This window comes from Salmo salar, chromosome 03 (assembly GCF_965601325.2).
Source record: "Salmo salar chromosome 03, fSalSal1, whole genome shotgun sequence".
Classification (NCBI taxonomy): domain Eukaryota; kingdom Metazoa; phylum Chordata; class Actinopteri; order Salmoniformes; family Salmonidae; genus Salmo; species Salmo salar.
Genome location: NC_138293.1, coordinates 102,458,800 through 102,468,907, shown reverse-complemented (window position 1 = coordinate 102,468,907; position 10,108 = coordinate 102,458,800). Strand labels below are relative to the sequence as shown.

General features: G+C 39.2%; 1 pseudogene across 1 annotated transcript; it reads right to left on the bottom strand.

The window, feature by feature from the left end:
* Window positions 1–359: 359 nt before the first annotated feature.
* Window positions 360–2,610, bottom strand: LOC145877521 (NLR family CARD domain-containing protein 3-like; annotated as a pseudogene). The gene is made up of 2 exons (XR_014391811.1): window positions 830–2,610; window positions 360–549 (listed from the first exon to the last, which is right to left on the bottom strand). The product of XR_014391811.1 is annotated as an NLR family CARD domain-containing protein 3-like (transcript).
* Window positions 2,611–10,108: the final 7,498 nt, after the last annotated feature.

Sequence of the window (10,108 nt, the reverse complement as noted above, 5' to 3'; positions counted from 1 at the left end):
TAATTCTTGTTTGTTTCACAATAAAACATATTTTGCATCTTCAAAGTGTTAGGCATATTGTGTAAATCAAATGATAGATTTTTTGGAGGGGTTCTATTTTAATTCCTGGTTGTAAGGCAACAAAATAGGAAAAATGCCAAGGGTGTGAATACTTTTGTACATATGAAAGTGCTTTCATTTCTGAACGATAAAACATATATAAACACTCTCAAAAAGTGACATTCTATCTCAAATCCAAAATACTGGATCATAGCACCAAATGTAAAACTGTAAGCTTGACTGTCCAAACACATATGGTGTGGACTGTGTGCCTGGTAAACACATGTAGATCTGGTGAGCAATTATCACTTGCTGACTAACTACAGGAATACTGACCTCAGAGTCTTCAGTTTACAGTGGGGATTCCCCAGTCCAGCAGAGAGCAGCTTCACTCCTGAATCCTTCAGGTCATTGTCACTCAGGTCCAGCTCTCTCAGGTATGAGGGGTTTGACCTCAGAGCTGAGACCAGAGAAGCACAGCCTTTCTCTGTGACTCCACAGCCTGACAGCCTGACAAAGAGATCATCATGACTTCACAAACACACTTCATTTAACGAGTAGTGTAGAAGGACAACGGTAGATGCATTTTGTTTATTCTCTCAAACAACATATAGATTCATCTTCCATCTCCTAGAACTGTATGGTCATAATGTTACACTAATGTAAACATCAATTCAATTATTCAATATGTTTTTCAATATAATATTATTTTCATATTATAATACATATTTTACTCAACTTAATATTTCTTTCTGATGAATAGTTCTTAAATGTCATTTTATGTACTCACAGAACAGCTCTGGAGGCTTTGACCACTGGCAGCAGCCTCAGAAGACCTTCCTCTGATCTGGAGTATTTCTTCAGGTCAAACACATCCAGCTCCTTTTCCGAAGTCAGCAACACAAAGACCAGAGCTGACCACTGTGCAGGTGACAGGTTGTCTTCTGAGATACTTCCTGAGCTCCGGTAGCTTTGGATCTCCTCCACTAGAGAATGGTGATTCAGTTCATTCAGACAGTGGAACAGATTGATGCTCATCTCTGGAGAGGGATTCTCCCTGATCTTCTCCTTGATGTACTTCACTGTTTCTTCATGGCTCTGTGAGCTGCTTCTTGACTTTGTCAGTAGACCTTGTAAGTGCTTCTGATTGGACTCCAGTGAGAGGCCCAGAAGGAAGCGGAGGAACAGGTCCAGGTTTCCTGTCTCACTTTGTAAGGCTTTATCCACAGCACTCTTGTAGAAAGTAACTTCAGACTTGTCTTTCATTTGCAGTTTGTCCATTATATTCTCATTGTTGTTGACGAATGAGAGGAACACATATACAGCAGCCAGAAACTCCTGAATGCTCAAATGCACAAAGCAGTACACCTTGTCCTGGTACAGAACACTTTCCTCTTTAAAGAGCTGTGTGCACAATCCTGAGTACACTGAGGCTTCATTAACATCAATACCAGCCTCTTTCAGGTCTTCTTCATAGAAAATCAGATTGCCATTCACAAGCTGTTGAAAAGCCAGTTTTCCCAGTGACAGAATGCTCTCTTTATTCCAGTGTGGACCTGTCTCTTCTTTCCCAAAATACTTTTCATTCTTCTGTTTGGTATGAAACACCACAAGGTGTGTGTACATCTCAGTCAGAGTCTTGGGCATCTCTTCTCTCTTATGTTTCAGCATGTGTTCAAGGACTGTTGCAGAAATCCAACAGAAGACTCGAATGTGGCACATGATGTGGAGGCTCCTTGATGTCTTTATGTGTGAGATGATTCTGCTGGCCAGGTCCTCATCACTGAATCTCTTCCTGAAGTACTCCTCCTTCTGTGGGTCATTGAACCCTCGTACCTCTGTCACCTGGTCAACACACCCTAAAGGGATCTTATTGGCTGCTGCAGGTCGGGTAGTTATCCAGAGGAGAGCAGAGGGAAGTAGATTTCTCTTGATGAGATTTGTCAGCAGAACATCCACTGAGGTTCACTCTGTGACGTCCCAACAGATCTTGTTCTTCTGGAAGTCTAGGGGCAGTCGGCACTCATCCAGACCATCAAAGATGAACAGAACTTTGTACTTGTTGTAGATGGAGATTCCTGATTGTTTGGTTTCCATTGAGAAGTGATTGAGAAGTTCAATGAAAGTGTGTTTTTCCCCTTTCAGCAAATTCAGCTCCCGAAAAGGGAAAAAAAACACAAATTGGACATCCTGATTTGCTTTTCCTTCAGCCCAGTCCAGAATGAACTTCTGCACAGAGACTGTTTTTCCAATGCCAGCGACTCCCTTTGTCAGCACAGTTCTCATACGTTTGTCTTGTCCAGTTAAGGGTTTGAAGATGTCGTTACATTTCATTGGTTTCTCTGGTCTTGCTTGTTTCCTGGTTGTTGTCTCGATCTGTCTCAGCTCATGTTCATTATTGACCTCTCCTGTTCCACCCTCTGTGATGTAGAGCTCTGTGTAGATCTTATTGAGAAGTATTGGGTTTCCTTGTTTAGCGATCCCCTCAAATACACATTGAAACTTCTTCTTTAGATTAGATTTGAGTTCACGTTGGCAAATCACAGCAAGCTCATCTGAATGAAGAAATAACACAGGATATTAATATTACGTCAGTTTTAATGCCTAGAGTATTGTAGGACTGTTGTAAAGTTCAATTATAATAATTAACTGTCTATGTAAATGTGTAAATGTTCTCATGATGTATTACAGACTGGTGTGACTGATTATATTATTATTGGTATTATTGATGTTGTCTATCTCTCTCTCTAAATGAATCACCACAACACATCCCTGCTGCTACTTGATGAGGTCACTAGGTGTTGTGTTAAGGCTGCTTCAATACCATTGATTTACACAGGTACTTTAGCTGTACTTTAGCTACAGCTTTTTAAGGTTATAAAACAGCATTCAACATGAGGCAGACAGCTCTTACTTTTCTCCAGTGTGTCAACAAGCTCCTTCTGGTTCATTTTCCTCAGGAGGTGCAGTGTGATCTTCAGAGCCCCCTCTCTGGCACTTCTCTCCTGCTTCTCATCTTCAGCATCCACCACTTCCTTATCCTGCTTCTGACTCTCAAAGCCTCTGGCACTTGAGGTAAACAAAAACAAATGTACGTAACAGGACCACATACACTGAATATGTTGACCAGGTCTGTTTGATGACTCTGGGAAGACTGACCACTGATAATCTCTGACTGATCTCTCCTGTTGGTTTCTGTGGACAAAACATGAGATTACATCTCCTCATCCAGGGAGCACACACACACACACACACACACACACACACACACACACACACACACACACACAGGAAGGGAATGTTGTGTTTGTTTAATATTGTTTTAGGTCTATGAAAATGGACAAAGGGATTAGCCTATGGATTATGAAAACAACAAAAATAAATGGGGAAATGGGAGAGGAGAAATGACTAGAGACAGTGTTGTTTAACTCACTGACCATGACCCATGAGTTCTTCTTACCTTTGTTCAGTAGAAAAGTCTCCCTCTATAAAGTATATAGGAGGTTCCATAGACTTGTCACTCTTCATGGACACACAGCTGGGAACAGGGGAGGCTGGTCTCTCCTGCTTGATTGGACTTCAACACAACAAAGACAAACATTACATCTCTCATCTGCTCTGAGCTCAGATGGGGAAACATAAGAAGAGTTTCATTCCAAAACGCTGTATATCAATTTTCCCGAAATTCAGAGATAGTGAAAAAACAATCTAATCATGTCATGGGGTTGTTCAATGACATACATGTATTTGTTTAAAATCTATCCCTGTCACGTTCGTTGTAATGGATAGACCAAGGTGTAGCGGGTACGTGAATGCTCATTTTTATTCACCAAAAATAAACAAGAAAACAACCGACAAACAGTCTTGTAGGCTCTCACAGCAGTACAAAGAAACAATCTCCCACAAACCCCAAAACAAACATACTCCTAATTATAGGACCTTCAATCAGAGGCAACGATAGACAGCTGCCTCCAACTGAAGGCCCCAACACCAATTAGAAAACATAGAAATACAACCAACTAAACAGAACATAGAAATAAACTAACATAGAACAATAACCAAAAACCCTGGAATACATACATCTAACACCCCTCTACAACACAACCACCCCGAACCATATAAAACAAACACCCCCTGCCAAGTCCTGACCAAACGATAAGAACAAATAACCCCTTTACTGGTCAGGACGTGACAATCACTTGATGGTTTCATTTCAGAGAGACAAATAATCATGTTTTTTTCTAAATGCTATATATCTGCCTCACTCTCAGAGAAATCAGTAGTACTGCTAGGTTTTATACAGTAATAATATATATCTGCCTCACTCTCAGAGAAATCAGTAATACTGCTAGGTTTTACACAGTAATAATATATATCTGCCTCACTCTCAGAGAAATCAGTAGTACTGCTAGGTTTTACACAGTAATAATATCTGCCTCACTCTCAGAGAAATCAGTAGTACTGCTAGGTTTTATACAGTAATAATATATATCTGCCTCACTCTCAGAGAAATCCGTAGGTACTGCTAGGTTTTATACAGTAATAATATATATCTGCCTCACTCTCAGAGAAATCAGTAGTACTGCTAGGTTTTACACAGTAATAATATATATCTGCCTCACTCTCAGAGAAATCAGTAGTACTGGTAGGTTTTACACAGTAATAATATATATCTGTCTCACTCTCAGAGAAATCAGTAGTACTACTAAGTTTTACACAGTCAAATGTGACCGACGGACTCAAATCGGTCTTACAGTATGTAGCAACATTTGAAATTGTGTTTTTTACTTTTTATAAAAGGAGACTCAGGGCTAGAAAATGGTATATCACAGTATAGCTTCCGTCCCTCTCCACGCCACAGGGACCCTCTGCAGACATCGACAACAGTCACCCTCGAAGTACCGTTACCCATCGCTCCACAAAAGCTGCGGCCCTTGCAGAGCAAGGGGAACAACTAATTCAAGGTCTCAGAGCGAGTGACGTCACTGATTGAAACGCTATTAGTGCACGCCCGCTACCTAGCTAACAATTTCACACCTGTTACACTATATAGACTCATGACTAGAGAATGGTATATGACAGTATAGCTAACTAGCTAACCATTTCACACCGGTTACACTATATATACTCAGGGCTAGAGAATGGTATATCACAGTATAGCTAACTAGCTAACCATTACACACCAGTTACAATTTATAGACTCAGGGCTAGAGAATGGTATATCACAGTATAGCTAACTAGCTAACCATTTCACACCAGTTACACTATATAGACTCAGGGCTAGATAATGGTATATCACAGTATAGCTAACTAGCTAATCATTTCACACCAGTTACACATACACTACAGTTGAGGAACAATGGGAAAGTAATTCTGCTTTGAAGGTTGATAATCTTGTAACCTCACCTTTTACTGTGTTGGTACATACTGGAGAGCTTTTCTTTTTCTACAGGGCTGTTACTTTGGCAGATAACGTCACCCAACTAAATACATCGTTTTATATATAAAATTAACTAAATGTATGGTGATTTTGGTTTATGTCAGCTTCATTGTTTGTTAAGCTATAAATGGTTATTTTATGGTTTTAAGTGGTAAAATGAACTAGAACATTTTTCATTTTGCAGTTCTGTGTGATTACTACTTTAGTAAGGAATTACACATTATTCAGTACTCCTGCAGTTGCAACATAATTCCAATAGATGGCAGCATAAGACCACAAATTATATTTCAGAATGTTAGTTTAGTTCTCCCTGAACACACTTCCCCTCACAGGAAAACTCCTGTGTGGCTTCTTTCTGTCCCTTTCCACACTGCTAACGCAAGAGGAAGGACAGAAGAAGCATTTAACAGATTACTGTGAAGTAATATAATGACGATGCATGTTTATTATCACCTGTTTTTATGCTCATGTTTTGAAATTATACTTCATTAATATAACGATTATCAATAAGCCTGAACATTAATTCAGTCACATCTGGTCAAGAAAAAAGTATTTTCCTAGTATATTCATTGTTAAATGCTCGCACAAGTAGTCATCTCTGCCCCTCCAAAAAGCTTGTGCTGTCAGCTGCAGCAAGCACTCTGCCTTCGCGTGCAAGCGAGGGGCACAATGAGGTAATTTTGATTACCGCAAGGGTTGCATGATGGAATTTATTGGCTGGAAGATGCACTTGTCTATTCTATTTCGAGGCTGTTTAGTCCCAATATGAGATATTAAGAAAATATTTTATGATGAAAGTATACTAGAGTATAGGTTTAAGCATCTGACTAGTGATTATTTACCCTGGGTTCAAAACCTGCTCTCATTACTATTTCTTTGCTCTCCGAAAAACAACACAGCCTTAAAACGAGATATATAACTAAATAAAGTAATGAGTGACCATTTTAGAAAATCATGGGACATAAAGTCTTTGGTTGCAATCTATTTTATGTCAATCATATTGCTGCTTGTAGACTATAGCTGATGCTTCATGGTATATGCTGCCATCTATTGGAAATATTTAGCAATTAAAAGTTCTTAATTCACGTACAGACATTGGTGAGGCAGCTGAGAAATAATGTGTATTTTTCTTGTTAATTCCTTAGATCAGTCTCAAACCTGCCCCACCTATCCCACACCAATTTCTGGACTTTCACATAGAGGTTACCAGGTCACCCAGTTCAAACCACATTAGAAAAATAAAACTAATGTGTCTTGTTTATCAAGTGTTCTGCCTTGAAACAATAAATATAATAATATAACAAAACAATAAAAGCTAAATGCTTAGACAGGTTTTACCATCCATCTAGTGTTCTAGGATACTTTACCCTAGAATTTGGGTTAGGGGTTAACCTCTTGGGGATCGAGGGTAACCTAATCCCACTGACGGGATTGCTAGCAAGGCGGGAAATTCAAAACATCAAAAATCTAATAATTTCAATTTCTCAAACAATCAACTATTTTACACCATTTAAAAGATAAACATCTCCTTAACCTGTTATGGCTAGGGGGCAGTATTTTCACGGCTGGATAAAAAACGTACCCGATTTAATCTGGTTACCACTCCTACCCAGTAACTAGAATATGCATATACTTATTACATATGGATAGAAAACACCCTAAAGTTTCTAAAACTGTTTGAATGGTGTCTGTGAGTATAACAGAACTCATTTGGCAGGCAAAAAACTGAGAAGGTTTCATGCAGGAAGTGGCCTGTCTGACAAGGTGTCGTTCTTCTTGTCTCTGTTTATTGAAGAGTGAGGTTCTTAGCTGTCCCGTGACACTTCCTACGGCTGCCATAGGGTCTCAGAAGGCGGTAAAAAGCTGAATCGTGGCTTTGCAGGCTCTGGCTGAAAAAAAGTAGCGCGTTTGGGTAGTGGCTGGTTACAGTACTGTGAGACTCAGGCTCGTGCCCGCGTCGACCGAAAGCTTTGTTTACTTTCCTCTGTTTAGCAAAATGGACATTCCCGGTCAGAATATTATCGCTTTTTTACGAGAAAAATTGCATAAAAATGGATTTTAAACAGCGGTTGACATGCTTCGAAGTACGGTAATGGAATATTTAGATTTTTTTTGTCACGAATTGCGCCATGCGCACGACCCTTATTTACCCTTTCAGATACTGTCTGGAACGCACGAACAAAACGCCGCAATTTGGATATAACGATGGATTGTTTTGGACCAAACCAACATTTGTTATTGAAGTAGCAGTCCTGGGAGTGCATTCTGACAAAGACAACAAAAGGTAATCAAACTTTTATAATAGTAAATCTGATATTGGTGAGTGCTAAACTTGCCGGGTGTCTAAATAGCTAGCCCTGTGATTTCCCGGGCTATGTACTTAGAATATTGCAAAATGTGCTTTCACCAAAAAGCTATTTTAAAATCGGACATATCGAGTGCATAGAGGAGTTCTGTATCTATAATTCTTAAAATAATTGTTATGCTTTTTGTGAACGTTTATCGTGAGTAATTTAGTAAATTGTTAGCAAATTCCCCGGAAGTTTGCGGGGGGTATGCTAGTTCTGAACGTCACATGCTAATGTAAAAAGCTGGTTTTTGATATAAATATGAACTTGATTGAACAAAACATGCATGTATTGTATAACATAATGTCCTAGGGTTGTCATCTGATGAAGATCATCAAAGGTTAGTGCTGCATTTAGCTGTCTTCTGGGTTTTTGTGACATTATATGCTAGCTTGAAAAATGGGTGTCTGATTATTTCTGGCTTGGTACTCTGCTGACATAATCTAATGTTTTGCTTTCGCTGTAAAGCCTTTTTGAAATCGGACAGTGTGGTTAGATAAAGGAGAGTCTTGTCTTTAAAATGCTGTGAAATAGTCATATGTTTGAAAAATTGAAGTTTTTGTATTTTTGAGGAATTTGTAATTCGCGCCACGCCTATCATTGGATATTGGAGCAGGTGTTCCGCTAGCGGAACGTCTAGATGTAAGAGGTTAATCTAACCACATTGTCCGATTTTCAAAGAGGCTTTACGGCGAAAGCATAAAGTTAGATTATGTTAGGACAGTACATAGCCAAAAAAGTACAAACATCCATTTTCAATTCAAGGACAGGCGTCACCAAAAGCAGAAAACCAGCTAAAATTATGCACTAACCTTTGACAATCTTCACCAGACGACACTGCTAGGACATTATGTTAGACAATACATGCATTTTTGTTCTATCAAGTTCATATTTATATCCAAAAACAGCATTTTACATCGGCACGTGTCGTTGAGAAAATGTGTCTCCCCCAAAACTGCCAGTGAATTTACAAAAATACTCATTATAAAACGTGGATAAGATATTAAACTGTTATTCAAAAAATTATAGATTAATATCTCGTAAAAGCAACCGCATTGACAGATTTCAAAATAACTTTACTGGGAAAGCACACTTTGCAATAATCTGACTACTGCGCTCAGAAAAATACACTAGGCTATACAGTTAGCCGGCATGTTGGAGTCATCTAACATCATAAATAACATTAGAACTATTCCCTTACCTTTAATAATCTTCATCAGAAGGCACTTCCAGGAATCCCAGGACCACAACAAATGTTGTTTCTTTCGACAAAGTTCATAATTTAGGTCCAAATAACTCCAAGTTGTTCCATGTTGTTAGTCCGTTCGGTAGGCTACTCAAAATGTAGGACGGGGGAGGGAAAAGTCACAACGAAAAGTCAAAATAAAATCTATTTACGTTCGTTCAAACATGTCAAACGTACACCGGCCGCCTGTATTTTTTGTGGACCGATGGAGCTCCTTGGTTGTTTCTTCCACCTGTTAAATCCCGTGGAGGGCTTCTCCCTCTCTCGTTGCCGAATGCTGGCTACCTCTGTCCGGTTCTCCTCTCTTCACTAGATGGACGGTAACTTTAATGTTTAACCCCTCTGTGTCCAAGGACCGGACTTTTGAATATTATTTTCATGGGGCCTCAAGTAGGCTGGACACATTCCAATTTTGACTATGCTTTTTTTCTGATTAAAACTAGTTCATTGCATCCGCCATGGAGCCCAGTACCTTATGATAAACAATATTGTTAACAACGTATTTTTCGGATAAAAACTAGTTAATTATCCAATTAACTAGTTTTTATCCGAAAAATAGTTTCATAATATTGCCTTATGTCCCTGGTTATGAAGTCATCGCAAAAAAACAGACCTTATTTTAGTGCATTTTTCACCCTGCCAGCTCCTATTAGTTTAATTGAGCACCGTGGCACCAACTCACCTTCTGAACGTTCTATTCCCAGCTCATTGTTCTGCATCACAATGGCAGCTTCGCTATTGTTATCAATAAGACCTGCCTGCGTTAACATTGTAGGCTTATCTCAGGTGACTTACCATTACCAGCGTCACAAGTACTTTGTGTGCAAGCTCACTGTTTACCTGGGTACACCTTGTGGTGACTCATGCTTCAGCTGATGGCTGGCGGATACCCATCAAACGTTAAACATTTTCTGGTCATTGTTAACCATATTTGTTTTCAGAAAAAGGTATACAACCTAAACAAAATGCATGTCCCTGTCCTCTTTTTCAAGATGCTGCAGATTTAAACAGCCAGAATTCCTTTTTTTATTAAAG